The following is a 25,780-nucleotide window of genomic DNA, read 5'->3' on the forward strand; positions in this document are numbered from 1 at the left end:
TTCAGTTAAGAAGCAATTTATTTAGCAAATGCATTTGGGTCCATACAGCAGACAAGTCAGTGTAAAAGACAAAGAGCTCCCTCACTACAGCATTCCTTATAATCTTGGTTTAGCCTCCCCTCCCTTTGTGGCCCACACCTTCCACCCTGCTTGTGTATGAAAGCATTGTCTATTCATAAAAGGGAGTTACTTGGGATTTAGTCTTAGCAGAGTGCAGGTGCGAGAAAGATAAGAAGTGTTACTACACTAGGACAGTCTATGCTTTCCCGAAACATTCAGATAAATCTGAGTACACAAATGTTACATACACATCACAAGGGACATGGTATTTTTTTAATACTTAATAATTTAAACATGAACCATGAGGTTTCGCTAACTCAAGTAGCTTTTGTGCCTAAACTGAACCATTTGTTTCTTTAAAATAAATAAAAAATATATTGCTTTACATAGTCAGATTCTAACAGCCTGCATTGATCCTGTGTATCCAGTGCATCACCATTTTTCTTCCATATATGATGTGTTTTGTTACTCCATAAAAGCTGCATCTAACACATGCATAAGCCGACTTTAAAAGGCAAGCACAATTTTCCTATGGATACCCAGTCTCATCTTTTAATACTGTTTATTAAGTCAACAGCACTGTGGCCTTTAAAGCTGAAGTAGGCGAGATTGAAATATGATTAAAAAAAGTTATTTCTATAAAACGGTCACTATATCGTGACAGTAGTACATGAAACAGGTAACCTGAAAAAAAAGCATGTGCCTCTGTGTCCTCCGGTGTTCTCTGGTGCTCCCAACGGCACCAGGAAAAAAGACAGAAATATATTATATTGTGATTCATTCCCATGCATGCTTCTCAGTGTAATCTCTCCCTCTCCTGTTGTGCTGTGCTCAGGCAGTCAGTAGATGTGTGGCAGGCAGGAGGACGCCGCTCTGCAGGAGTTGGGAGTTCAGTCGTAGTGACTTTCTATGGTTCCGTTTACTCTCTCTCGCTCTGAAACTTTCTCTGGATTGGAACTTTTCAAAGCGCGAGAAAGTGGTACACTATAGATAAGCGTCGTAGCTCTCATGCCAGTATTTTTCTATTGAACCTAATTCAGCAAAGTTGTAAAATTCTTCCATTTCTGTCAGAGTATAATAAAGAATATAACTAACTACACTTGGACTTGAGCCTTTTGACTTGAAAACACTTACCTCCCCCCAAACCCAAAGATTAAAAAGTTATATTACACAATATATGTATAAATTATATAAAAATGTTATGGTGTGATTGCACCTTTCCATTCTGGACCAGTTGGAGCTGAGCTGCTGCAGACTGACTGAGGAAAATGGACAGGTTCTACTGTAGGCTGAAGCAGTCGAGCATGGATGTGATAAAAGCATGAATGACTTTGATTTTCCGCCAGATAGATTAGTGACTCTGACACACCATCTATTTGTGTGTGTGACATTAGAAGGCTGTGCCCCCTCTGACAGATCAATGTCTCGGCCCCTCATCCTGTCTCCATCCAGATAATGGGGTTTAATGGGGCCAGTCCCCTGAGACTCATCCAGTATGAGATGCCATGGGGTGGTGGGGTTGGGGGGTTGGGGTGGGGGGGGTGGGGGGGGTGTTGCTCCAGGATGGAGGTGGGGTGTCTGCCATGTGTTAGTTTTTGTGACAGAAACTCTGTCATAATTTCATCAGGGTATTTGACTGACAGATCCACATTGTGTATTAATCAGAGTAAGGTTACACTGCAGACCATCTGCACACGGACCGAGAATGACTCAAGTCCCCGTCTCTGTCACTCCGTACAGGAAATCAATATGCACTCTAGTCAATGGACAGACAGGGTGTCTTCTGTCTTATAGGACATCACCACGAAACTGAACTCTTCTTGAAGCAGCACTGCTCATTCCATTTCTGTCTTCTGAATAGCAGAACGCCTTAAGCCCTGAACCCTCAGGGACTTGACTGACATCACCTGGTAAATGGTTGAGTGTGAGAGGCTGCGATGGCTTGAAACGGTATAAATACAAATGAGACAGCACTTTGCGGCGTGCGGTTTTTATCTAATGTTTTTTTACTGGCCAGTTGAACGTCTTCCAGACTCTTGCCTTATGAGAAAAGAGGTAACTGTCATAAAATCTATTTACTTGTTTTTGTCAAACTTCATTAAGCAAAATTAAAAGAAGTGGTTGAAATATGACACCTGCTACTCTGAGCTGAGACTCCACATGGATGCATTCATGGTCAGTTTGTAGCGTCCGTCGTCTGACTTTGTATCGATAACATGCCGCTGATACGCCAAAATGGGTTTTATTTCTACCATAGACAGCAGCTGGACCGCAGACCTCAGATCAGCTCTTACTGCTTGTTTTCCTCCGGTCTGTGAAATCTTGCAGATGCCATAAGAAGCACCGGAGGACACAGAGGGACATGATTTGTTTCAGGTTACCTGTTTCATGTACTACTGTCACCATATAGTGACCGTTTTATAAAAATAACTTCTTTTAATCATATTTGCTTCAATCTCGCCTACTTCAGCTTTAAAGGACACAATGCTGTTAACTTAATAGACAGTATTAAAAGATGAAACTGGGTATCCATTGGAAAATTGCCCTTAAAGTCGGCTTATGCGTGTGTTAGATGAAGCTTTTATGGAGTTTTGTAAAAATATATTTTTTTAATCATATTTGCTCCAATCTCGCCTACTTCAGCTTTAACCTGGATTATTCACTCTGGTTTGCACAGCATCATAAGATCTGTATATGGGGTTAACATTCATGCTATTGGTACAGAGGAGATGTGTGAAAAGATGTATACATGCATTTGAAATGCAGTTCTATTGCTGCATTGTCAGATTAGCTCTTTTGCATCTTTCTCATCACTAAAGACTTCATTCTTTTGGCTGCCACTTACACAACCAGCGGCGTAAGGTCGTTACAACGGACCCCAGTGCACGACAGTTAATGAAACTTACACACACACACACACAAGCCAAAAGAATCTAATTTAGAGCTTTGCTACCGTCTCCTCCTGTTCTTTTCTCTCTTGACTTTTCTTACTGTCGCTTTTATGCTTGAAAGACATGACTGCTCGCTGGGCTTACAGATGTGCTCAGCTTGTCAGTCTTGACAGATGTTGCGCCTACACTACCGTAGCTATATCACATGTCTCGTCACATCATCAAATAGAGACTTCACATTGGACAACATCAACATACTGCACATATTACTCAGCAATCATCATTCCATATCTGTATGTGAAAAAAATACCAAAGAAAATAAGAAATTATTCATTAAATGTAATTGTTTTTTTTCATAGTTTGTTCATAGTTTTTATAGTTTATTTAGAATAAACATATACATTTGTTATAGATTGTTACTGACAACTACCAAAAAAGAAAAAGAGGCATATACAGTATATGAAATGGCACTGCTTAAAGTTTGATGTGAGTTCTTCTATGAACACTATGGCAATCTGAATCATTCACAAGGGCCCATTCTCCGTCCAACACACACACACACACACACACACACACACACACACACACACACACACATGGAGGGTCTGCTCTCTCTACAGTTTGTCATTTGTACCACTGTGAATTCAGTGAAGCCAAACATACAGAGCTCTGTCTCCTCCACATCCAAAGGGAAACAATGGAAGAGGCAGGCAGGGAAGGATTAGTATGATATTTATACATAATTAATATCCACAAACAGGCACAAAATATTTCGGACCCCCTGATATCTGTCTCCTGAGGCAGCCTCCGCCCTCCAAACCCGAGAGCACAGAGAAACGTAGCTTATCAGTCCAGCTGCTTTCCAAGCACAAACTCCACTTAACCTGATTATTAAACAATGCCAAAAGACTACTTGGGAGAATGGAAGACAGAAACTAAGAGCAAAAAGTGGATTACGTTGTTATCTGGCCAAAAGTAAATTGTGAATTGGCAGAATATCTCTTTACTGTTGGGGGGTGGAGACGAGACGCAAAGGCTCACAAACCATTTGGCAAGTAAAAAAATAGGGGTAAAATATATCTTTGCACCGAGAGAAATAAATGATGTGGCCAGTGTTGGATGAGTGATGTTCCTCCTCATCTGTGAACGATATGCTCTAAACTCTAAACTAACGTTCTATTGCCTCCAGCAGCTTGAGGCGTTTGTCCTTGTCTCCTTTCTAATGCAGGAAAACTGTGAAGCTCTTTACTCTGATAAAGAACTTAAATCTTACATAAGGCTTAACATAAAAAATACAACTCAGACAAAGATATTTCAAACATTTCTCGGAGTTGTTCAAGGAAAAGAGAACTGCATAACTGGCTGCACAGTTTGTCACCACATGGCACATCGTAAAATGACGTTACATTATATAACCGGTACACAAGATAGATGTTGATGACGAACACAACGGCCCAGTCGCTCCATTAAAAGCTGCTGACCACTGCAAATGTTTCTTCCTTTTTCCATTCACACAACCCCAAATATATTTTTTAAAATCAACATAATAATGAAATGTTTTTCATGAATGTATCTGCAAAATTGCAAAAAGTTCACACTGAATGTTCTTGTGAATGTTTTCTCTATGATATCCACTAATGTCAAATAAGGTATGATAAAAGCTTTTATTGAAAAGATTGTTGTGTGAGTTAAAGGTACTGTTTGTAACTTCTTAAACAAATAAATTGGGTCGGTGTCCCACGTGCGCTCGCGTGTGGCTACGCTGTTCCAACACAAACTACACGGAAACACCAAAACCGCAAAGTTATATCTAGTGAAGCCCGTCTTGCAAAACAGTGTTAACTCTTCCTGCTTCAGCCTCCCGACCGCAGTCAGAAGACACAGTGAAGACCGTAGCTTTGGTCTCCAGGGCCGGAGTCTCTGCTGCTCTGCTCCTCTGCCTGCCTTCACTCACACACCGCGCTCGTTCTCACTCGCTCACTCACTCCACCTCTCAGGTGCATGCTCACACACTACACATTGCAGAAGACGGGAGTCTGAAGCAGGACATCACAGTATCAGCATTGATTCATGGAGAGACCTTCGTCTGGTCAGCTAACATTACTGCCAAGCAGCTGAAATATAGAGTGATATTGTGCTTTTAGCTGACGTGTGTCGCCTCACTGTTTTGACCGATGCTCGTTCATGTCTATGTAGAGCGAGCACAAGCGCGAGCAACAGGACGCTGACTTTCGTTGACTTAACGGCCACAGGTGTTGCTGTTAACAAGCAATTTCTGATTCTGACATAGAGTCCCTTTAAATTTTGAAAAAAGTCAACAATGACCCAAGACAGAACGTGATTACTTTTTCTGTATTTTAAGAATTAGGCTGGCATTATTCTGTGTGTCTACTCCTTCTCTCAACACTTTCTGATCATCTTTACACAGTAACTTTATAAAACAGTTGGTAGGTTTCAAGAAACTGTCAATAATTTTTTAATAATAGTGCATATGTAGGCGACTGTTTTGCACAATCCACATTTGGTGGTCCAGTGATAATTTCCAGGTGTACGTGGGATTGAGTCAAAATAAACCAGTGTGTGTTCACGGTAATGTCGGAACATGTCACCCAGTGCAAAAGTGAGGCTCACTAATTTGTTTTTAATGGAGCTCTATGGCACAGAGGAAGAACAAATATCAGGCTTTGATATACACACAACTGTCACAGGGTGTGTATGAGGCAGCAAGGAAAAAGACACCAAATACAGACGACAGAAATTATTTTAATGGTAAAGTGTTAATACATAAATTTACGGGCAAAGTCTGCAAGTCCAGACTGAAGTGGCACGAGACTCCGTAGGTTAACAGGAATGGGGCAGATAGTTTGGTGGACAGGCACAAACAACAGTCAGAGATATCCTCTCAGTCGACACAGCGGCGCTAATATAATAACAAGTACATCTTTTGTTGGTTATCAGTTTGACGGAAGTAAAGGAAGAAGTGGACACTTAGGATGAGCTGCAAACTTTACCTTCATGTACTTAATATTTTTAGTAGGAATGTCAATCGATTAAAATAGTTAATAACGATTAATTGCAAATTAATCACACATTTTTTATCTCTTCAAAATGTACCTTAAAGGCAGATTTGTCAAGTATTGAATACTCTGATTAACATGGGAGTGGGAAAATATGCTGATTTACGCAAATGTATGTATATATGTATTATTGTATATTGTATTTTCAGTTAATAATTTAAGTAAATCATTTTACAGTTTCGCTTAAAGGTGCTCAATACAGAATTCAGAGCATATCTATTGACTCCACATGGCTCTCAACATGGAGACGGCTGAGCTGGCGGCTCACGGCTAACGGTGCTAACAGCGCTCGCAGTGCAAACAACGGTGAAAGTGCTGAGCTAACAGTATCTTATCTGGGGGGAAACCGGAGGGTGGGTGCTACGCCATGGGTCAGCACTCCGTTATCAGCTGTAACCGCCGTATGAGAGCAGTGCAAAGTGGCAGCCATTAGCTAGCCAGTGGGGCGCGCTCACGTTCACTAAAAGTCAACAAAGCACAGAGAGGTTCACAAAACACACACAGAGGGAGAGAGACTTCATTCTCTGCTCAGGTAGACATTACTCCTCTATATCTTTACATAGACAATAGTTGTTTGCTGCTATGTTAATGCTCTGAATTTCGAATTGAGCACCTTTAACCTTGGGTCTTGGAGTCATGTTAGGAAGTGAAACGTGATCTCTGTTCACTGCCAGTATGGACAGGAGTGTAAATCAGCAAAATCAGTGGCAGGATGTGAAATATGCTGTCCTTAGTTGCTGTTGCTATGTTTCTCAAGTTTTCCGTTCTCACACAGCATATGCAGTTTTCAATGATCACAGGTGCAGATTTAACACTCACAATTTACAGAAAGTTCTGAAACAACAGTATAACAACTTTGAGCAGTTAGCGTGAAAAATGCATTCTGTGATACTTGGCCACCCGACGTCCAGACAAGTCAGCTCCCAACGTACAGGCTAGAACACTTCCAGTCATTTTGACTGTACTTGTCTAGATGCGGACTCATGCACTTCAGTTTTGAGTGTTGATTTGATTACACAAGTTGTACTCATTTACAACATGTTTGTTAATTATTATTTCTGAATATTAATTATTTCTTTACAACTTTTCAACACATCCACAAATCACATGTTTTCACAATCTGAATAGAGTTTCCTGTGGTTTGTTTTTTCATTTACCTGTTTACATATTGATGGCTTTTGTGCTAACAAAAGAGATGTTTGTACGGCTCAAAATCCTTCAGACCACTTTTGATTCTGTTGCAGTTCTATTGAAACTCCATTCACCATCACAGATATCAAGTATCATATCATTGAAGTCCCCCAGGAGAACTATAGAGTCTCTAGAGGGTATCCTTTTTGGAGCATCATCCAGAGATGCCAAGAAGGCCGGATACTCTGAACTGCTGTTCGGTGCATAGGCACAAACAACAATCAAGTCAGGGACTTCCTGTCAGCGACTCACAATCGCATAGATGTAACCCTCTTGTTCAGTCGGGGGCTCGTCAGTTGAGCCCCATGGCTCAAGGCCCGGTCACCAAACTCTTGGTGGCCTTACCTCGAAACCCCGGTTTCCATAATCCTGGGCGAGGTGCAGCAGCTCCTTCTTGGCCAATTCATACAGGGTCTGTGAATTGCTCCCCTGGGACCACTTTGCATCGGGAGACCCTACCAGGAGTTATTGTCCCCGACAACACAGCTCTCAGGTTCACAGGAACACGCAAACCCCTCCACCACGTTAAAGTGGCGACTCTTGGAGAGGAAAACAAACAAAACTTTAGGAACATTAAAATCCTTCCAAGGGTACCAAAAGCCTGACACCAGTTATTTCTATGTTTACACACAAAAAAAATATATAAAAGTTTCTAGGACAAGGATGGACCTCATGGCATTGGGGCCAGCAGAGGGCTACAACCCTACTCACAATTGTGAACAACCACCAAAACACACACAGCAAACATCAAACCACAGGGAGGTGACTGTGCAATGAGCACCACTGTGCAGGGGGAGCAAGGCCAAACTCATTCACCAGGCACTCTGTGATATACCAGCAATGCCTATAAAAAAAGATAAAAACATTATTTAAAAAACTATAAATAAAAATTGCAAATTTAGCATGAGGCTCTATTGTAGTTTTCCTAATAGGGAGTGTTTCCAGATGAGGGGTAACCACGGCAGCGACAGCGAGAAACAGAAAGAGGCAGCACTGAGTACGAGGAAGCAGGACTGTGCTGGAGAGTAATAGCTCTATCACAAATTCATAAAAATATATAATAAAATAGTCTAAAAAATAGAATGAATCCATCAGTTCTTCAGTGTTTTCAATGTATTCTTGTGTATGGCTGCAAATATGGTGCAGATCAGTTTCAGTAAACATATCTGTGTACATGTTGTCTACCAGGTGCAAAGGAACAGAAGATGTGAAATGGCTTTTTGCAATGCGACACTGCACAACATGAAGCTGTAGTTCCTGTTACACCTGCAGGATGCGTCATGAACACCTCACACAACGCAACACATCTGTGAATCACAAACAGCCCTGCAGAGAAGCCATGAGGCCTGACAGTTGGTTAGGATGGTGATGAAGCGCTGAGAGCTTCTCTGGGGACCAGAAGGAAATGTGTTTATGAAGATACGGCTGCCATATGCCTGTTCCTGTATGTTGTTTACAACATGCTGAGACAGCAGGGAGAGGCGGGGGTGTGGAAACGGGATTATGTGAACTGTTCTAAGTGATTTGGGATCTTTGCACCAGTGGGTATATGTTGGTTTGAATGCTGTTTCAGAAGCATAGAGAAGTCAAGAAGAAGATAAATTGATTGCCTTGAAAAAGCCATGATGCTCAACAGGTTCCGATTGAGTCACCCATACAAAACGATGTGCAACTGCTTTAAAAAATATATCTGGTTCTTTGATAAGAAGGCGAAGGTATGATAATAATAATACCAACTAGAATGGCACTTGGAGAGCGCAGACCTCCGCCAAGGTGCGTGACTTTAAAAACAGATCACAGCTCACAGCCGGCGGTACCGTGAGGTGGTCAGCTTGTTATTAACACGGTGTGTTTCCGTGTAACGTATCGGCGGATGCCTCTCTCATTCAGCAGCCTTGTTGTGTTTGTATAACGTTACACTACGTTGTCTCTCATCCCGTCATCTACCGCTTTGTTCTTTCACACCGCGGACGGACAGTAGATCCCGCACACACATCCACACACGTATCTCTCTGCTCTCATAAAGAAGAAGAAGGTGGGGTCACGCGTCATCAGTTACACTGCGCATGTGTTCTACCCTGTGGTCTTTAAGCTGTAGTAGGAAAGATTGGAGCAAATGTAATTAAAGAAAGTTATTTTTATAAAACGGTCGTTGTATCGTGACAGTAGTACATAAAACAGGTAACCTGAAAAAAGCAGTCAGAGCTGATCTGAGGTCTGCTGTCCAGCTGCTGTCTATGAGAGCTGGCTGCACATCACTCACAAACTCCGACCAAACGGTCAAACTAGGCAGCGCTGATCAAATATGAATCAATATTATGTTACGTTAATAACTATTTCTCTGCTCAGATGTTTTCAGAATCATCTTGTAGTGCACGGTTTAGCTGTAAAATGACAAAGTTTCTGACTGCGCCGCCATTGTGAAATCTGGTGAAGGAACGCCAAGTTCCGGTCACATGACCGGAGCACAGCCAATAGGAACGCTCTCTCTCAATGAAATGACATGTGATTGGTCAAAGTCTCCCGTCACGGGCTAGATTTTCTAAAGCCTGAAAACAGAGCCATGAGGAGGAGCAGAAGTCTAGTTATCTCTCAGAACACTTGAATTACAACATGCTGAAAGGTTATTATGGAATTTTAATAAAAATATACTGCGTACTGACACTTTAATGCTCAGGCTGATCGGAATTCCTAAAAAAATTCCTGAATCCGGTTCAGGATCCGGATCGCCACCAAAATCAAATGGATTGTTCATTGTGTTACACTCCACCCTTCAAAACATTTCATTCAAATCCATCACAAACTTTTGGTGTAATCCTGCTAACAGACAGACAGACAGACAGACAGACAGACAGACAGACAGACAGACAGACAAACAAACCAACGCTGGTGAAAACAAAACCTCCTTCTAAGACCGGAGCTAAAGATGATTTAGTTTAAATCAGTTCACTTTATGAATTCTGCAACTATGCTGAAGCATTCTGCATTTGTCAGACTGACTTTTTCTCCTGTAGTAATGGCCGTGAAGGCACACAATCATACAAACTGACTGAACCCCCCCCCCCCCGGATTTCTCAGAATTGAAGTTGAAATAATGAAAGCATACGGCCATAACATAAATATTGGTCATTTTTACATTATTCAGGAGACCCCAGTGTCCCTGCTGTATGTTGAGGGCCATTGAGGATACTAATAGAAGAAAATGACTTCCAGAACCAGCAGGTCCTGGGGCAAAAGCTTCTGTCTCACATTCCTCATCCTAGTCCATTTAGTGGAAGCTGTAACACGCCAGGAAATGTAGCCTGCAAAAGGTAAGGAAGCCTCTTAGCAACTAAACATGATGTTTACAATTCAAGCCACAAAATATTCTTTAAAAGTTGGTTTTGCAAAAGTTATATGAGGAAGGATGCATTTGTTTGTTAGGCCTTAAGGATACACACAATGCATTTTGGTGAGAAACTCTGAATGTAAACTTAATTTTGTTTACGAGAAAACTTCTTAGGGCACATGTAAGTTGAAATGACAAAGTTCATTTGATTGGGTGCTGCCTCGTCCTGTGGCCCTCTGCCCTGTGCAAGGGACTGAATACCTTCAGTGTTATTATACTCACGCGGTGCATACATAAATCTATAATAAATCTGTTTTATTTGTTTACTAGAAGGCGACAAGATACATACACAATGTGTCTTGTCATTGGATACATCACTCACCTTGGAAGTGAGTGATGGGTGTCACTTTCCCCCATAGCCATGTGTGGTAATGCCTTTCTTGTACGTTTGAAACCCTTGCACTGATGGTTACATCAGAGTAACAGAAATTAGTTTCTGCTTTTGACAAAAATAATAACTAATTTTGAAAAAGGTGTCTGGATATTTGACAACTCCCCAAAGACTCTTCTGCCCCCCAAATTATAACGGTTAATTCGAATTTTGACCTCTTTTGACAGCATTTACACCCTTATTATATTTGACTGCAACAGTTTTGATGGATTATGAATATTCCTGTTGAAAAAAACCTCTTCAAATTTTTTATTTTTACAGAACTTTTCTAGTAGAATAGGGGTTTATTTCTCTGACTTAGTCATTGTGATGAAGCATCCCAGTCACCAGAATAAAATGTTTATCTTAACTGTTTAACTTTCACTAAAATGTTTAATGTTTCTGCAAACCATGGATATGTTGAATCTCGATGTTTCTGTACCAAAAATACATTTAGTATCAACACTTTTTACATATGTGTATATCAGTGTAATCATGTTTTAACCGCTTGTGGTGTTTTTGCGGTTTCAAAACTCAATTACGTTTAAGACTACACACAAGACTACTTGGTTAGGTTTAGGCAACAAGATTACTTGGTTAGATTTAGGCAACAAAACTACTTGGTTAGGGCTAGGCAACAATACTACTTGGTAGGGTTTAGGCAACAAAACTGCTTGGTTAGGTTTAGACAACAATACCTCTTGGTTAGGTTTAGGCAATAAGACTACTTGGTTAGGTTTAGGCAACAAAACTACTTGGTTAGTCTTAGGCAACAAGACTACTTGGTTAGGTGTAGGCAACAAAACTACTTGGTTAGGTTAAGGCAACAAAACTACTTGGTTAGGTGTAGGCAACAAAACTACTTGGTTAGGTTTAGGCAACAAGACTACTTGGTTAGGTATAGGCAACAAAACTACTTGGTTAGGTTTAGGCAACAAAACTACTTGGTTAGGTGTAGGCAACAAAACTACTTGGTTAGGTTAAGGCAACAAAACTACTTGGTTAGGTTTAGGCAACAAGACTACTTGGTTAGGTACAGGCAACAAAACTACTTGGTTAGGTTAAGGCAACAAAACTACTTGGTTAGGTGTAGGCAACAAAACTACTTGGTTAGGTTAAGGCAACAAAACTACTTGGTTAGGTTTAGGCAACAAGACTACTTGGTTAGGTTAAGGCAACAAAACTACTTGGTTAGGTGTAGGCAACAAAACTACTTGGTTAGGTGTAGGCAACAAAACTACTTGGTTAGGCTTAGTAAAAGATCATTTTTTGGGTTAAAACATTTATACGTTTGGTTTCGCATGGGACAAGAACAATGGTCACCTGTGTGAAAGTCCGGTGTTTGACCCACCAGCCATCCCGTCCTTCTCCCCACGTGGACTCTGATTAAACATGTGATACATCAACAACAAACGTAAATATATATGTACGTAAAAAATATGCTCCCTGGAAATGTAAATGCAGTTTCATAATATGGGAACGTAATTTTTAGAAGACCAGAACTTGTACTTCTGGTCAATCGTCACTTTGATGAATAAAGGAATAAAGCTCAAGTTGTTCTGACTTGCATATATGGTTCATCACAATCAACTTTGGCTTAGTCTTTAGTTGACTGGTGCGAGGACTGATAGCCCACCAGGATGACAGCGCTGGCCTCGGGCTAAAAGAGCCTCTCAGGCTTCTCAGCAGGCTTTTAGCCGTCATTAACATCAGCAGTATTGATCGTGCTGCTCTGAGCAACAGATGGACGCATCCTTAGGGGAGTCAGAGTCTGGCCTGTCTGTCATTCACCACCTGGGAGTATGATATACTGTAAAACATCAACAACGGTAGACTGGGCTTATCAATACAAGGTGCCAATGATGGCGATGAGTTTCCTCCTTGGATATGAGACTGACTTAACAGATGCCTGGAAAAGTTATGCAAAGTGAAATTTTTTCATTGCACAGGATACTTCGTCATACCATAGGAAAGGCATAGATGTAATGATAACCTTAGTAATGGTCCTGGTATTGTCCATGCTGGCTCACTGATGTGGTTTATGGAAAATCCAAATGACACACAGTCATTATTATTAGTATTAATTACAGTGAAAAGAGTCTGTAATCTACCCAATTGTCCAACCAGAGTATGCTTTTAGAGAGAGTGCTTTTATATCTTTCCTAATATAACACTTTTGGGGCATAAGATTGCTGAGTTACACAATCTCGAAGTTTAAGGATGTGTGAACATTGTTATAAGATAGAATCTGTCGAATTTTGAAACATATGTCATTATTCTATGATTATTCTTCCGTTGTCTGTCATCCAGCTAGCTGGCAAAGCTAGCAAGCAAGCTAGCTTTACACCTCCTAAATAGGTAGGGTGACCATATTTTTTTGAACCCCCAAACAGTGACCCTTAAATGTACTGCATGTGCTAATATGCAGGCACCATAGGTGTTTTCATCAGGATGGCTAATGTGGGGCACCTGTGGCGCAATTGAACACGTGGTGGGATCATAAAGAAGGTATTATTATAGGGGGCACAAATTAATTAATGAGTGGAACATGATAAATGTCTCTGTAAGTATGATATTGTTATTTTAATTGTAGTGAAAACCGGGACAATTTGTTATTGACTGTTTAAAAACCGGGACATTTGAGTGTTTTACAGATATTTGTCAGGACTCGGGACACGTCAGTTTAAAACTGGGACAGTCCCGGACAAACCGGGACATCTGGTCACCATATAAATAGGTAAAAACCAGACTAACATGATTACCTGTAACTGAGTGGGTAGACATTAATTAATCTAAAATCAGGAGTTTTCAGATTTTAAGTTACCGTTCACTAAATTAATGATGATCTCCCACGATTTTGCTCTGGAACCCAACCTGCTGTGTCCTCTCAGCTCGCTGTGAGCTTCATTACCATGTTGTGTTACAAAAGAGACACGTAACAAACCAAAATGTACTATTTTTCAAATTCTCTTATCTCCTTGTTGTCCATAACCCTCATAATGGTGCTGCTGGCTAACTTAGACTCTGTAGCCAGTTCACAGACCAACCAATAAGCCGGTGTCTCTGTCCTCTGCTGCTGTGGCCAGCTGACAGCTAACCACTGCTGTTTGCTGCTGCCTCAGTGTTTCCCTCCTCTTTCTCAATGCTTCTCCTTTATTGAAATACAAAGTTATAGTTTATCCAACAGCAAACATCGTGACATGTAGAACTTTGCTTACTAACTATCGATCAAATGAAATGGACAAGATGACAGCTCAATAAAGTGTGTGAGACAGAAAATAAATCACTCATAAAGCACACCATGTAAAGCCTCCACCATTTCATCAGGTGGACAGTAAAACAAACTCAATATAGCCTTCACAGATGAAGAGTACATTACCATGCAAATCAAGACCTAGCAAAACTTTCCTGTACATTATGTGACATAATCCTTGTCCTTGTTTCCAGTTTCCAGTTAGTATTTCCTGTTATATTTTTGTATACTCACCTTTGTCTCTCATTTCAGATCCTTCACTTCGAGGTCTTGGGTGTGTGAAAACATTATGAATGCATAGTTTTAGGATGTCCCCAGGGACAATATTTCCTCAGGGTCAATATTTCTGCTTTGAAGTTTCATAAACAGATAAATTCCTTGGTGAGAGGCAGCTTCTTCCAACTACGAAGCCTAGCAAAAGTAAAACCCTTTTTATCTTCCCAAGACTGTGAAAAAGTAATCCATGCTTTTATTACCACTGACCTTGACTACTGTAACTCCCACTACATGGGAGTCAGCCACTCTTCACTGTCACGTCTGCAGTATGTGCAGAACGCTGCTGCAAGGTTTTTAACTGGTTCCCGGAAACATGAGCACATTCTCCCCGTACTCCCTTCCCTCCACTGGCTCCCGGTCACTTTTCGAGTCCATTTTAAGACTTTATTATTTGTCTTTAAATCATTTCATGGATCGGCTCCCTCCTACCTATCGGCCCTTTTAACTCCCTACACCCCACCTAGGTCACTCAGGTCTTCCAAAATGCCCTTTCAAAGCACAGCTCAAGGCCAACCTCTTGTCTTTGGCTTTTGAATGCACTTGCGGAGCAATGACCACATAAAGTGAATAACCTCTCTGTGTACTGTCACACAAGGAAACAAGCGTCTTGAAACTTAATTTCATCATGGCCACTTCATACATTTGTCACTGCTGTATTTCATTAGGTGACATATTCAATTCATTTGCCCTTGCTGCACATCACTCTTTGTCAACCTCACACACACGCACACACACACACACACACACCCTACAACCAGCCTGGGGAAGATGACATGTGACAGTTGGTGGATGCATGCAGAGCCCAAATGAAAATGAATGGGACAGCAGGGAGCCCAGAGGGCAGACAGTGGAGTGTGCATGGTGTGTGCATGGTGAGGTGGGGGGGGGTACTAAAACACAGACAAACACACACAGGGGTGATGGGGTGAGTCTGTCTGGGGTAGCCAAATACCCAAAGGAAGGCAGAATTACTCCTTTCTTACATTTATTTACAATAACCTATATGACTAATAAGTTTAATTTATTGATCATTTTTGAGTAGATAGTGGACAGTATGCGTAACATCTGTGACACGCCACAGTCTGAATAACCCACAGTGTCTCCTTCAAAATATGTGCATGTACTGTTCGCCAAATATATCATAGTGGAAACATAATTGCTTCCTGGATTATGTTCACGAGCTACATTTGTTCCAGTCTAACGGCCGGGACACACAGGGTGTTTGAGCAGAGCGTGGTGGCTGCCTCACTGAACTCCTGCGTCTCTCACCCACAGCGTTTCTGCTGCTGCTGGGCTGTTACTGCCAGCCGTTACTTTCTACATAGAGTTTGCATTTCATAATGGCCATTTCAGTTCATTATAAATGTCATTTATATTTATTTTAGACAGAGAAAGGTTCAGAAGAGTGTGCTCATTTGTAAATAATAGTAATAATCCACAATTAAAAGCTGTACTCTACATATCTGCGAGTCACTGTTCTACAACACTGTGCTGCAAATATTTCAGAATAAAAGCCTTGTGTTAACAAATGAAGGAATTCTGTCCACCAAAAACAAAATGCTCGAGGGCTTTTATTTTGAAAAGGGACACAGAAAGTGTTGAGTTAAACAATAAATATTTACTTTTTTCATGTCTGTGACATACATGAAGTGAAATAAATATCCACCACCAAGGGGAACAAAACTGTGCTGAGTTAATTGGCAGTCAGAGAAAAGTTTTAGTGTGTGTGTGTGTGTGTGTGTGTGTGTGTGTGTGTGTGTGTGTGGCTTCATGGTTTCAGATTCTCAAGGTGTTTTGGAGGTTGAGACCTCGACCTTGAGATCAGTAAATCTTAGAGCGAAGAGGCTCAGAGGGGATTAGTTCAGAGAAAAAAATGGCACTCGCATCAAATACGAGTGTAAAAGGAGAAGTGGGCAAATGAAAGTTCCTGGAACATGGCCAAAGAATTTAATTTGAAACCCTTTTCATGGCAACCACTCAAGGTATTTGATGTAATCTTGTACCTCATTTATTTAACTCAATTGCCTGTGACTTTACAAAAAATCTGGCACAAACAGAGCAATTAATGACATGACTGGGACTCTGAAACTGAAATTGTGTCAGGAGACACATCCATGGGAACACAGTCTCTGATGTGCTTTAGTCAAGTCAAGCCAAGTCAATTTTATTTGTATAGCCCAAAATCACAAATGTTCCTCGGGGGGCTTTACAATCTGTACAGGATACGACACCTTCTGTCCTTTACAGTACGACCCTCTCATCGGATAAGGAAAAACCCCCCACCATAAAACCCTTATGCCCACCTAGTCCCACTATGCATACAGCTTTCTGCCCATCAAGATGCATGTGCACCGGTTAACTTTCTGTAAGACATAAAACAATGCCAGACATGACATAATGACATATTGTGAAATGTTGAATATGAAATAATCAACATAATAAGACTGTTTTGCTACAGTGCAGTTTTTAGATTTTTTTGAATATTTGGATTATATTTAGACTAGTTCCGTTCATGCTAGACTGGTGTGCATGGAATCTGATGAAGAGGGGTGAACTCTCAACACTGTCAGGAGTCTACAGCCACGCTATCAGTTCCGTGAGCCTGTACATAGAGCTTTGAGCTAAATGCTAACATCAGCATGCTAACATGCTTTCAATGGCTATGCTAACATGCTGATGTTTAGCAGGTTTGATGTTAACCATCTTCACCATTTAGGGTGTTAATATGCGAACATTTTCTGGTTAGCACCAAACACAAAGTTCAGCTGAGGCTAATGGGACTGCTGTTAATGTTACAGGTACCAAAGTAAAGGACACATTTAAATGTCACCCTGATGATGGCACTAGAAGTGAAAGTTTATTAAGTTCAGTTATTAGAGCGATACACTATTCAAAATGTCATTGTGTATTTCTTCAATGACATACGTACATATTCAAAATGAATATGGTAACAGATTTGATCAGGTAATGGTATGTTAAGGTATGGTAATAGACTAGATTTAGTGACTTTTCAATTGTAGATATCTGTTGTCGTACTGCACGGTGGTTCAGTGGTTAGCACTTTCACCTCTTAGCAAAGGGTCGCAGGTTCGAATCCAGCTTGGGGCCCTTCTGTATGGAGTTAGCTAGTTCTCCCCGTGTTAGTGTGTTTTTTTTCCGGGTTCTCTGGGTTCCTCCCACAGTTCAAAGACACGCAGGTTAAATTCGTTGTTGAATCTAGGTGTGAATGTGAGCGTGAGTGGTTGTCTGTCTCTCTGTGTCAGCCCTGTGATAGTCTGGAGACCTGTCCAGGGATTACCCCGCCTTCGCCTAATGTCAGCTGGGATCAGCTCCAGCCCCTGAATAGGATAAGCGGTTACAGATAATGGATAGAATGGATATCTCGTTATTTTATAACAGACCGTTACTGTGTATAGCAGACCGTTGCTATGTATATCAGACCGTTGCTATGTATAGCAGACCGTTGCTATGTATATCAGACCATTGCTATGTATAGCAGACCGCTGCTATGTATATCAGACCGCTGCTATGTATATCAGACCGTTGCTATGTATAGCAGACCGTTGCTATGTATATCAGACCATTGCTATGTATAGCAGACCGTTGCTATGTATATCAGACCGTTGCTATGTATAGCAGACCGTTGCTATGTATATCAGACCATTGCTATGTATAGCAGACCGCTGCTATGGGCGCAGTTCTGATGTCATACTCTGGCGGACCGTTTTTTGTCAAAATACAAATTTCTTCATTAAGTAGCCGTGTAATAAGCGGGATAATGTTCAGCTAGCGGGTCATTGTTGTGAAAGAATCCCCTTCAGGGCGATGAGAGATCAGCAGCATCGCCCTGTCGGGGATTCTTTCACAACAATGACCGGCTCGCTGTACGTAATCCCTTACTTAACATATTAACTACATTTTGACATGTCAGATTGTCACTTCCACTAGTGAACACTAAATGGCTATAGTCAGCACTACTGATTAAATGTTGTGGTAGAGGATGTTATGACGATTTATAAGTCACATAACTGATTGATAGACTATAAAGAACCAGGTGTAAATAATGAAATGAATGATGGCTGAACTCCATGCAGCTGCTTCACTTTCAAGGTTCTGGTATTGTGCATGCTGAATAGAACAGAGCCATCTTTGATGACTTGCGCTTTTCCCTACTACGACAACTCAACAAGTCAAAATGTCTGCTGTGAAAAAGGAATATATATATATATGCCCCCAAAGGCATGTGCTTGTAGTATTTATCAGCTTTATTTCACTAGTTAAGTTTTTCTCATTGCAATGCAATCCCTCTCTGAACACTGAGAGTGACTGGCTGCCTCTGTTTGCTGCTCAGCTCTACACTGTCTGACTGTGTTGAGTTGGCACAGTGAATAAGTTCGAACCAATTCCTCTCAATCTGCTCTTTTTCAACTCTGTTACTGAACCGTTTACTTTCAGTGCTTTGGATTGGAGGGTGTAGCATGCATGCTCATTATTTAGCAAGCAAAACAAGGGAGTGAAATGTTGCTGATTAATTAAGCACATATCAGTCTTCCTTGAGGCACTGCGACTTGAGTAATTACCAATTAGCCAGGACCTACTGGCTCTGCATGCTGTCTGTTGCTGTGTTGTCTAAAAGATCACTCTGATGTCTAATTGGTGTCACTTTGCATGTTGCCTGTTCTGCTCTAATGACCCTGAGGCTGAAATATGAAATCATAGAACCGGATCAGTGCTCATTCCTCACACAAGATCGTCACACAGCTTCCATCCCATCTCTCCTGTGAATGACCCGGTTCATTGATGATGAGAGCTAATTTTGTATACACAAAGCTCAAATCCCAGCCGTTAAGCTTTTCATAACAACATCCAGTACTGAATCTTAAAGGTCCCATATCATGCTCATTTTCAGGTTACTACTGTATTTTGTGTTTCTACTAGAACATGTTTACATGCTGTAATGTTAAAAAAAAACTTTATTTTCCTCATACTGTCGGCCTGAATATGCCTGTATTTACCTTCTGTCTTAAACGCTCCGTTTTAGCGCATTTTGACGGAATTGCGACAAAATTGTAACAGAATTGCGTTGCTAGGCAACAGCTTGGGTCCATGTGTACTTCCTGTCAGCTGGCGACATTCACATCCACTGCAACCAGGAATAAACTGGGAGACATTTAGAATGTTTACATTTAAATCTGTGTAAAGGGTCTAAATATTGTATATTTGTGACATCACAAATGGACAGAAATCCTGACAGCTTGTTTCAAATGCAGAGTTTCTGAATACGAGCTGTGTGTATTTCCCTGTGGATTGAGTGTTTCAATACTTTCACAGTATTTATATAGGACTTAAGCCTACTTTATAATAAAAAAACAGGAAAATCTCACTTTTTTTTATAATATAGGACCTTTAAAGAATCTTAGAAAAATGGAAGACCATATAAATATACTTTTTTTGTTATTTAAACATTGGCTAATTTCTTCTTCTTCTTATTATTATTATTATTATTCATTTATTATGTCATTAATCACTTTATTTATTTAGTCTTTATTTATTCATCTTACATTCAGCCTACATAATGTAGGTGTGATATCATCCCGGTCTATCTCCATGTAGTGTTTAATTGGAGGGGTCTCTTTCTCCTCAGGGTCCCCTGGGATCAGGTCTTTGGAGCCGGGCTGTGGAGCAGCACCTGCCCCCTCTGGGCTGCTTCACTAGCAGGCAGCCGAGGAGCCCACAACAAAAGGGGGATGCAGACTGACGCCGTCTGTACAGCTCAGATGCTGCGTGAAGCTCGTCGACGGAAGCAAGACAATTACAGGAAGTTATTCGATTTTGCCTTCAAAATAAAAGCGTTTAGTTTGAGGCTCTATGGACTTCTATAACCTTCTTTGGTTATAAAAATATAGGCCTCCATGCACACAAACATTGTTTGATTGCTTGTTTATGGTGTTGATAAACAAAATGCCCATTTATTTAATAAGAAAAAGCTTTGAACTTGTTAAAAAATAAATGAAATAGCATTAGAACAAGTAGGCTACTGACTGGAAAACAACCACAACAGTGCTGTCAATTTCACTACACAGTGAGACGGAAGATGTCACCGACACACACTGCTGTAGCCTACTAGGCTATTATGGGCTTAAACTTAAACTCAAGCAGATTACACTTGCTTATACCCCCATTTCGGCATTTACTATCTGGCTCATTTTCTTACTAGCCTACCATGATTTGGAGCTGTTTTTTTTTGTTCTTTTTTTCACCCAGAAAATTGCTGAAAATGGTTGCCTGCTGCTGGAAAACAAAGCTGTATTAAGAGAAAACTAGACTTTTGCACCTCTTCATGGCTCTGTTTTCAGGCTGTCAAAAAATGTATCTAGCCCATGACGGAAGACTTTGACCAATCACAGGTCACTCGGAACATTCAATGATGTCATCAAAGCTCCGGTCATGTGACCGGTAGCCTACTTGGCATTCCTTAAGAGATCTCAACATGGCGGCGGCGTCAAAAACATTCTCATTTTACAGCTAAACCGTGCACTACAAGATGATTCTGAAAACATCTGAGGAGAGAAATAGGCATTAAGTAACATAATATTGACCATTTGGTCAGAGTTCGCGAGTGATTGACAGCCGGCTCTCATAGACAGCAGACCTCAGATCAGCTCTTACTGCTTGTTTTCTTCCGGTCTGTGAAATCTTGCAGATGCTGTTAGGAGCACCGGAGGACACAGAGGCACATGGTTTTTTCTTGTTACCTTTTTCATGCACTACTGTCACGATATAGCGACCGTTTTATAAAAAATAACTTTAAAAAAAAAAAAATCATATTTGCTCCAATCTCGCCTGCTTCAGCTTTAACTGTCATATGGAAACCGGAAGTAGTTTTGCTGTATTTGCGCGGGCTTGACGCTGGTGAAAGGAGACCAGAAGGTGATCGAAAGAAAGCAGAGGGATGCGGAGGAGAGGAAGACATTAGAGAGAGAGAGAGAGAGAGAGGTGGTCCTACCCTGAATGCGGACAGAAGGAGGAGGACAGTAACAGTAACTGTGTAGCTGTGTGTGTGTGTCTCATCTTGAAACACGGTGCTGGTTTCACGGTTCCACCGTCGTAACGTTATCGAGCAGCATCAGCATCACTTCGCCTCCTGCGCATCATCATCATCCGCGACTCCGAGCAGGAGAAGACTCTCCGCATCACAGCGAGGTAAACAAACCCACACCTCTCTCACCCTCTCTCACCCTGCACCTTCATCTTTCTCCCCCTCGTCTTATTCATGGACGGATGCGGGTTTAGGGTTTAGGGGGGATGTTGTTGAGATCAGGTCTCCGCTGTGTCTCCAGCAGCCTCCAGACAGGATGAACGGGTTTCCCTCTTATTAGGGTTTTTTGACGCAATAGCACAAGTGTAGGCTGCCTTGGACAGACTACCAGAGGACCAATAGTTACCTTCTTTAATTCCTTTATATGTGTGTGTGTGTGTGTGTGTCGTGAATGGACAGACGGACATTTCACTGAATGGCTTCTGCTGTTTGCTGAATATCCAACACACTAAATCAACTGTTTCCATTAACTGTATTCTGCTGTTCTACATCTGCAGTCTATAGTCTATAGTCTGTGTTAGCAGACAGTCTGAGCTCATTTCTTACTAGTTTTGGTGTGACATCCATGCAGAAGACATGTTCATGTTTTTAACATCCATATGCATGGGAGCATTTCAGGATACTGTGTTGAAGTAAATCTGGTAAAAGGAGGGTTTGTAGCCTGCAGACTCAGACTGTGGACATCAGTACGGCTGGTGGTGCCGAGGCTCATTATGGGGACTGGACCAGTTTGAGCAATGCTTTCCAAAAAAAGGGGCTCATGGTCTGTGAGTGTGTTTTCAGAGGTACTTGACAGGAGGACCACAACAGAATTACTAATGATTTGTTTCACTCATTTAGTGCAATATGAAGGCTAGGACTTAGAGGATGAGTGATGTGTTCAGGCGGTAATTCAGTATTATTATTATGTCTCCATATATGAAAAGTTAGATATTTCATGAATGATGCATGTTACAGCATGGGAACATGTCTTTTAATTTAGAGACTAGTTACACACAATATATTTTTTCCTGTGTGATTTTGAATACTTCACATACATCAGTGCTGAGACAGTAGCCTGATAGTTATAACTATAATACTGTTGTACTGTCCACCCCATCAGTGGCCAGTAGAATCACAAAGCTCATGGTCTCAACTGTTGTTATCCACTGTACGGCATAGACAGCTCTATTCAGTGCTATGATAAGAAATGCCACTCGTATGAACTCCTAAGCCTAAATGGGCGAGACACCCCAGACGAAAACATTGTTTTTCATGCACTGGTTAATTTTGAGATTTTGGGCTTTTTTTGGAAAGAGTAAGAGTACATCCAAAATACACATTTAGGTGTTATTTTACTGCACGTCAGCGGTTTGATCCCCGGCTCCTGCTGTCTGCATCATAGTGTCCTTGTGTGAGACACTGATCCTCAAGTTGCTCCCCGTGCTGCTTCACAGCAGCCTATTGCTCCTAAATACTTAGGATGGGTTAAATGCAGTGGTCACACATTTGTGTATGTATATGACAAATCTAATAAAGTTCAAGTTCATTTGCATATGTAGATTTCTCCTACATTCACCAAAAGTTAGCATTGGATATTGCCTCATTTGCATATTTAAACATACCATTTCAGAAATCTTGTATAACACTACATATCTTTAAAATTATTATTATTTTTCATACACTGAGCCAGAAAATATCCACCTCAGTAGCACTTACATACACCAAACTTTCTAATTTCATTCCTCTCTACAGTATATTCTGAAGGTTTTTAAAGATGAGATCACTCATAGCCTGATTTATGATATACAACATAAACATTTTATTCCTCAAATCGTGGCAAAAATTGATTTCTTTTTTTTATGTCTGTTGACAGTATTTTCTGAAGCAAGAATTTGGAACATGGCTTTTTCCAATGTTCAGATTTCTGTCCAGGAAATTTATGCAAATTAGCACATATTTGATAATGCCTTATTTGCACATTTAAGGATAACATTTTAATGCAAAAAACAACAGTTGTAATGGAAGTAATAGGGATGGTAATAATTAACCATTTAACTGTTAACTTACAATAAGAATTTTGACCGATTAATGCTGTCAGTTAAACGGTTAAAATAAAAAATAAAAAATAAAGTAAAAACCTGAGCAAAACTCAGAGGAGCGGCTTATCACTTACAGGAGAATAGCTGGTCCACCTTAACAGCCCACCCTAAGTGAGCCTGAGCCAGGTGTGTTGCTATCATCGAGGCTAACCGCTTTCACTTTGATCAGCAGGTAACTGGCAAGACATGGGAACTTGGCTTGGGTCTTGAGGAGTTGTAGCATTTATTCACCGACAAATAAACTGTACACACACACTGCTACTGCTACGTTCACAGCTATAATGTTCTTGTCGGTCTTGTCGGACACTCGCTAACGTTACTCCGGGTTGACAGAGAACGCCAGGCAGACATTCAGCTGACGACCTCGCAGCTAAACTAAATGATGCGGTGGAGACTTTGACTGGGAAAGTGCCTGCATGTGTCCAAAACAATACACGCAGCATTGTGGCTGCTATCTCTCCCGGTCAGGTGAACTTGGGACTCAGTTGTCTGTCGTGCTCATACACTGCAGCTGATGATAAATGATGGATTTAACCTGTCTGTGCGTCAGCTTATTGTTGCAGCTGGGCGGCACTAAAACCACAGCACCGCTGCATGAAACGCGTTAATCTTGTCGGTTAATGGTTAATAATCGGTTAACGACTGTCGGCTATAGGTCAGAATTTTTTTTTTTTAAATTAGCCTCCTTTGTAAGTAATCAACTGGGGAAGTTCCATGGTGGTATCTATAAGTTAAAATGTTAACCCTATTCACCTCTAGTGTCTCTCCTTAAATACGTCTTATAAATAGCCTAATGCCTGGAGCTCTGACACATGAGAAGGTTTGAGTTAAAGGATCGGGTCATCCCGTCTTGTTCAGTAATCACATAATGTGTTGGCACTGATGCTGTGGTAATGGAGGTTGAGCACAGTCTTCATATACAGTTACAACTTTTTCCTTCTACTATAGTGCACTGTAGTAGGCACTGTAGTAGGCACTGTTAGTAGGCTATAATAAGTAATAGTTTAATTACTAAACACTCTGTTATCGGGTCTTACACTTTGGTTCACTACTGTAATAGAGTTGTGTTTATATTCTCTCTGTCTTAAACAGACAACATTGTTTCCATTAAATGGCATCATTGGTATCTTTAATGTCAAAACTGTTGAAGGCTGCTGTAGGTTATTAGGCTCAAAGGAAATCAATTGAGAGTTGATATGCAATCTTATAGCCATTAGATCTACACACGTAAAGCTGAAGTAGCGAGATTGGAGCAAATATGATTAAAAGAAGTTATTTTTATAAAACGGTCACTATATGGTGACAGTAGTACATGAAACAGGTAACCTGAAACAAATCATGTCCCTCTGTGTCCTCCGGTGCTCCTAACGGCATCTGCAAGATTTCACAGACCGGAGGAAAACAAGCAGTAAGAGCTGATCTGAGGTCTGCTGTCCATCTGCTGTCTATGAGAGCCGGCTGTCAATCACTCTGAACTCTGACCAAACGGTCAAACTAGGCAGCGCTGATCAAATATGAATCAATATCAATATCAATATTCGCATACCAAGAAAAATACAGCAATTAAAAAAATAATGAAGCCAAGAACCAGGTGTGTTACATTAATGCCTATTTCTCTCCTCAAATGTTTTCAGAATCATCTTGTAGTGCACGGTTTAGCTGTAAAATGAGAAAGTTTGTGACGCTACCGCCATTGTGAAATCTGGTAAAGGAACACCAAGTTCTGGTCACATGACCGGAGCACAGCCAATAGAAACGCTCTCTCAATGAGATGTCCTGTGATTGGTCAAAGTCTCCCGTCATAGGCTAGATGTTTTAAGGCCTGTAAACAGAGCCATGAGGAGGAGCAGAAGTCTAGTTTTCTCTCAGAACACTTGAATTACAATATGCTGAAAGGTTATTATGGAATTTTTGCCCAATGATGACAAAAATATACGGACTACTGGCACTTTAATAACCTCCTAGAAATCAGTCCCCCATGAGTCAGTCATATTCACATTTCCTTATTGCACTCACTCTATGCACAGCACATGTACAGTTAACCTGAATTGAATGATTCATAGTTTAGATTTCAGTGAGACATCACATACTGAT

The 25,780-nt window shown here is 40.9% G+C and overlaps 1 protein-coding gene and 1 long non-coding RNA gene across 2 annotated transcripts in view; one reads left to right on the top strand and one right to left on the bottom strand.

The window, feature by feature from the left end:
• LOC119485687 lies at nt 1–25,091 on the bottom strand. Its single transcript, XR_005206341.1, has 2 exons — nt 25,013–25,091; nt 1–744 (listed from the first exon to the last, which is right to left on the bottom strand). It is a non-coding gene; the product is annotated as an uncharacterized LOC119485687 (long non-coding RNA).
• Nucleotides 21,456–25,780, top strand: part of cntn2 (contactin 2) — a 53,598-nt gene continuing 49,273 nt past the window's right edge. Inside the window, exon 1 of the mRNA XM_037764909.1 lies at nt 21,456–21,709. The gene's annotated coding sequence lies outside the window, so the exon portion shown is untranslated. The remainder of the gene's footprint in view (nt 21,710–25,780) is intronic.

Source organism: Sebastes umbrosus, chromosome 1 (assembly GCF_015220745.1).
Source record: "Sebastes umbrosus isolate fSebUmb1 chromosome 1, fSebUmb1.pri, whole genome shotgun sequence".
In the NCBI taxonomy this organism is placed as follows: domain Eukaryota; kingdom Metazoa; phylum Chordata; class Actinopteri; order Perciformes; family Sebastidae; genus Sebastes; species Sebastes umbrosus.